Here is a 6,000-nt window from a genome sequence, read left to right as displayed (position 1 = left end):
AGGACCCAGGTAATGATTAGTTTGCTAATGGAGAGAGTATGAGTAGTTAATGAGGCATCTCATTTCAGTGCTGTACTTAAAAGTAATTCAGTAACAGTTGCCACCTTTTATGATTCATACTCTAGAACACACAGTAGCAATAACATATCTGTTTTGAAAGTATCATTATAAGATTGAGAAAGCATTAACCTACCTAACGCGTTTTCACTAATGGCCGCTATTATAGAGCGAAAAATCAGAATTTTTCTGCAGAGCCTGTGTAGCTGGAAAAACCCTGGTCCTCAGCAGGGGAAGAGAATCAAGAATGCCATGGGAGACCCTGGATTTATTCGTCCTTTGGGGCTGCAGTTCTGCCTGCACACCAGTCCCCAGCAAGTTGGCTTTGTGTTCTGTCCTGAGAGAATGGGTGGGATTGGGCCTCAGAGAAGAAGTTTTTTTCAAGACTGTGGTTCCAGAGCATGAGTGGCTCATAATTTTAAAAATTCTTATAACGGTTCATCTTTCATCAGTCTGTCCCTCCTCAAGACCAGATCTTTGATTTTTTGGGGGGCCAGGGTCAAACGTATTGCAGTGCTGATTCCCCTGAAACCAGACTGGTTGCCCAGGAAACAGGACTTTGCAGTTTGGTTTCTGCAGGCCGGGAGGAACAGGGCTGCGGTTAGACAGGGAGTGGCAGTGCTCTGGCCTTGTGGTTGTGACTTCTCTTCTGGGCTCAAGTTCTCTAATCATTTTGGATATGAGAATTCACAACAAAACAGAAAACCTCAACCAACTCCTTTGCTGTTTACCTATAACTTGAGAGTGAAGTAAGTATAATTCTATGGAACTGTTCCACATAGCTGAGTTAACTTTGTGGTTTTGTTGTGTTTCTGTTTTTGTGGTACTAGAGACTGGACCCAAGCCTCACACAGGCTAGCCAAGCTTTCTACCACTGACCTACAGCTCCAGCCCTTTTTAAATTTTGGGAGCATCTCCATGAATTGCCCAGGCTACCCTCTGGTTTGCCACTTTCCTGCTTGAGCCTCCTTGGTGGCTGGAATTATAGTGCGACTGTGCCTAGTTTTGCGGTGCTGGGGATAGAACTCAGCATGCTTTAAAGCGAATTCTGTGCAGCAACAGATCAACTCAGACATGTATACTCAACTTAACCAGACATGGGAGTCTGGGTGTTTGGGGGTTTGCCTTCATTTAATAAGAAAACTCTTTAAATGTATTTTAAGCTTCTTATCTTATTAATAATTTAGAAAATTTTATTAGTATAAGCAGGACTTTAAAAGGACTAACCCATAATGTAAATGTTAATTTCTCACAAAGTATTTAGGATATTTAAAGACACTTTTCTAAGTGTTCGGCTTATATTTTAATTCCGTTATTCCTTGTGACAGGATAGTCCCCCAACTAGACATTGTCCATTCCTAGTGCCATAACGCAGCACTGTAGCCTGGTTGTTTAAACAAGAAACCGTTCTGGAAGCCGGGAAGTCCAAGAGTAAAGCACTGGCAGATTCACAGTCTGGTGCGGGTCACCTTCCTGGTTCATAGATGCGACCTTTTCTCTGTCATAAGTGGGGCCTTCTTTCTGGGAGGGTGCCTTTTAAAATGCAGATTTCTCAATCACAGTGACTCTGTTTTCCTGGCCTAACCCTCCCAAAGACCTCACCTCATAGTGACATCATCACATTGGCGATTAGTGTTTTAACATAGGAATTTTGAGGGGATATAGACGTTCTTTCCATCACAGTCCCTCCCCCAAGCCCACACAACTAGAAAATGGCGGGGCTAGAAGTTGAACTCTGGCAGTTTTCTCTGGAGTCTTACCTCTTAACCTGTGTCTGTTTGGCTTCTTCACTCAGTTCACTGTTTCTCAGTCACTGGATCATCAACCTTAACATTTATTGAGGCCGATGTTAATTAGGGGTTCTGCTCTAGTTATGTGTCCTGTCCCCGAAACCTCCAGCCTGGAAATAGGAGACAGACACAGGGGAACTGCAGAGTGAGGAGCTTGCTATGGAGGAGGGTGCAGCAAGAATTCTTGGGGAGGTTGATAGGAGAAAGGGGAGCTGCTTTCTGCCTGGAGAAAGGACTAGTGAATTTCAGAAAAGGCCTCAGGCATCAGTCTTAAAAGGGTAGGTGGAGGGTGAGGGCTGAGCTAAAACACATCCTAAGAAATGTTGGTTAGCCTGTGTGGAAAGTATAAAGCTCAAGAATAACCTACAAATCTGTTTTAGGGCAAAGGAAAAATGAGTGGATTTGTCCTGATGAAAAAAAGGTAAAGCAGTTAAGCCTCAAGATGAGGTATTGGTGTTTAAAATTACCAATGGGGAGAGTTCTGAGGAATTTCATTGTGTGAACAATCATACCAACAATAAATATCAAATTAAACTAAGAGAATTGCTTTAGGAAGTTGGCACTAGGTCACGACTTTTCTAGGCCTGATTTGTAGAGAGCTCTTTTATTAGTCCCATCTGTCTTTTCTCCGTATAAATACATGACGCTAAGCAATGACTGTAAAAATCACGCCTTTTCTCTTTATAGCATATATTTCACCCCTCTGGGGATCAGAGCTGTGGCATGGGCAGGGTCACTATCTCTTGATTCAAAAGACATTTTGAGTGATATATTATTGATGAGTTCAACTAGCATGTGAAATATGTAGTAAATCATCATGACCTTACACTGAGATAATGGGCTGGAATTTACACTGACTGTCTGCCTGTGATAAAGTTGCTTGTTAATTCTGGGTAGGTGACTTTTCTTGGGTGGGTTGTTGACTATAATAATGCTCGTCTTCAGAAGTGGTGCCAACAGTGGGAATCTCACTGTATGTGTGCCTCTCCCCCCACATCTTCCACAGAACAATTCAAATTCAATTCCTAGGAGGCCTTTATCATAGATCATTGCCTATTCACCAGACACTTCTCAGTGTTGGCTGCTTAGTTGTTTAAATCTGAATTCAAAGTTCACAGTTGGGAATATAAGGTATTCTGTGAAGGAGAACTTTGTTTTAAATGCTCTCCTCAGTGCACCTGACTTTTGGACGGCGTCTGTGAATACTTCCACCCATCTCTGTCTCTGTATCTGGATATCTAGCTGTACAGTATATAGAAAGAGATACAGATTGTATTGGTCTCGATTTCTGATCTCACCTTGGCCTTTGGTAATCATCTAAATGTGTACTGTGTGCTGGATCTGGAGTAGAGTGATGAATATGGTATGGTCTTGAATCTCTGAGGCTAATGAGGGTGGTGTGAGTGTCAGTGCACTTTGATTTATGCAGTCTTAGATGTTGAGTGGGAGCAAGAAGTCCATAGCCATCTCTGTTCTGTGGAAAGTTGGGAAAGGCTTTCCCCTAGGGATGGGGGTTGGGTGAGCCCCTTAGGCTGAATCTTAAGAAAAGGAGCAGTTTTCCAGGTAGGACTGGTGATGAGGATAGGGTTTCCTCCTGAGCTTGGGTGAAAACACTGGCGTGCCATGCCCACTTCCTCCTGCAGGTGAATGTACACGCTGGTAACTGTTTGAGCTCAGCCCCTGAGGTCACTGAATCTTACGGGAGTGCCAGGGATCTCAAAAGAGGACTCTCCCCACTAATTTATGTACACTTGTTCCTTCGCTTTCTCTAAGTTCAACAATCGACTCATGTAGTTTCTAATATCTGAATTGTAACTATATCAAAACTATATGAAATTTCTTCATGAATAATATAATATTCCTTGTGTGCAGTTGGAAGGAAGTATGATAGCAGGCAGATGTAGGTTTAGAGTAGAGCTCATGTTTATTGCCAGAATTTATATTTGTTATTTTGGAATCTAAAAATAAAGATAGGCTTATAAAATTATAATAACCTTCAACATTAAGGAAGTAAAATACTATGCATAAATCTTTGTTTTGCAAATATGTGTGCTTAATTTGTGCAGTTAATCCACAAAAACAAAACCTGTTCATTATTTTTTCATTGAATTTTAATTTATTATAGGCTACCTATAATTATATCATTAGTAATGTGTTAATGGGCTCAAATACCAACAAATGTAATTATAAATATGAGAGGGGAGGTAGTTTTATCTTCTGTTGTATCTCTCTAGCTAGTTCTCTAATTACATCTATTATTTTTCTTTTCTTATGTATACATGTGAGATTTCTGTGCCAACTTCATACCTGGTTGCTTTTTCTTTGGTCTTTCTTGGTTTCTATTTTTTTCCTTTTTTTTTTCTTTTTTCTTTTTTCTTTTTTTGGGGGGATATATATTTGGTTTATTGAGAGTCAAAGTTTTTTTTTTTTTTTTTTTTATGAAGTATGTCTTTGACCAAAAAGAAAACATTGTTCATTAATGAATGCAGTCAATCAACCTCTTAGTTTTAATGAATGGGCCCCACGTGCTCTGGTAGTTACTGAGTGGTGAGCCCGACTGTTACCTTCCCTGACCTCGTGGGACTTACAGTGAAATACTGGGAACAGACATTGAATAGTAAACAAATAACTATAGAATTGTGATAAGGAGTACAATAAACTATTTTTATCTCGTCAAAAAGAATAAAGGGCTACTATTAAAAAGAGGCACATGTGGTTGGTTCCCACTACAGACACTGTTATCAGGGCAGGCCGCCACTCATTATTTCTATGGATATTTATTGACTCCCCTTCTGGGCTGTACAAGGAGGTAATACATTTTATTTTATATTTTTATTCTTTATTTAAAAATATTTTATTAGTACTTGTTCACAGTAAATAATGAAGGCCTTTATCCTGTGGAGTCGGTCCATGTTCATATTGCGTGGTAATATATTTTAATAATTTAAATTTCTCCTCGCTTTGTCTGTGTTGTAAAAGTATTTCTTGGATTATTTATAATTTAGTATATGTTAATTCAAGTATAGTCTTCTCAAACTGTGTTCTATTTTATATATGTTAAATAGAAACTATTCGCTAGTAAAAGAAATTTTACACATAATTTATTTGATGTATATAAAACATAAAAATATATAATTTCTGTAGCAATGAATAGTTTATTTTTATGGAATTCAAACAGAAGACTGTGGATCATCTTTCTGATTTTTAGTGCTTCTGACTTTTGTTTTGGTACTTACTCGTACTTATGCTATCTCTAACAATTGTGCAATACAGGAACATTTGCGATGCCAGGCATAAGAGAAGGAAAATATATCCCGACAGAACATGTGTTCATGTGTAATGTTTTAGAGTCACGGTTGTGTAGCAGTTTTTGATACTGAAATATACAGAGAATCCCTTGAATTCCACCAAGAGATTTCAGCAAACCCTCTGAGAGCCTAGATTCGGGACTGGGAGTCACTCTGACGTTCTGACATTTAATATTACCTTCTACATCTCTCACTAAGAACAGGGAAGTTGTTGATAAACTGTTCTCACAAGCTCACAATGACTTTTGGAGAGTTTTGCTCATACATACACCTGTGTGGTCATTATAAACAGTTCTGATCAGAATAGCACAGTATGCGTGTCTTAGCATGTTGCATAAAAATTATTCAAAACGTATGTTTAGCCTACAGAAAGCCAATGTCAGAGACCATTGGAATAATCAGAATTCTCTTTATCTTTGTACCTAGAACTCTTTAAACTTTTCTGTATGTTCACATCTTTCCTAGGATTTGGAAGCAATTCTTCTACCAGCTCAGGAAGGTTAAGAATGTTTAATTTATTGGTTGGAGAGTTAGGACTCTTCTGTCCCATTTCCTCTTAGAATTAGTTACTTAGTTCTGTGACTCAGCCTTTCTCTTCCTTTGGACCAAGAGTTAGCTTTTGATGAGTGATCGTGATGAGCAGGTCTTGTGTTACATCCCATGCTGTGTCTTGGGGTGCTTCATCTGTGGTGTTAGGGCTCTGCTTTCTCTAGTCAGCAGGGTGACCCCCACATCCTGAGTGAAGTTCTGTGAGCCCTGGCTCTCAACTCAGCCTGTCATGCAGACTGCTTGGCTCTTTGCCAGCAGGTGACTTTTCGTTCCTGTGCTCCCCAAGTTGCGCCCTG

Source organism: Chinchilla lanigera, unplaced genomic scaffold (assembly GCF_000276665.1).
Source record: "Chinchilla lanigera isolate Chin_1 unplaced genomic scaffold, ChiLan1.0 scaffold00009, whole genome shotgun sequence".
In the NCBI taxonomy this organism is placed as follows: Eukaryota; Metazoa; Chordata; class Mammalia; order Rodentia; family Chinchillidae; genus Chinchilla; species Chinchilla lanigera.
Note: the sequence above shows the minus strand (reverse complement) of the source record.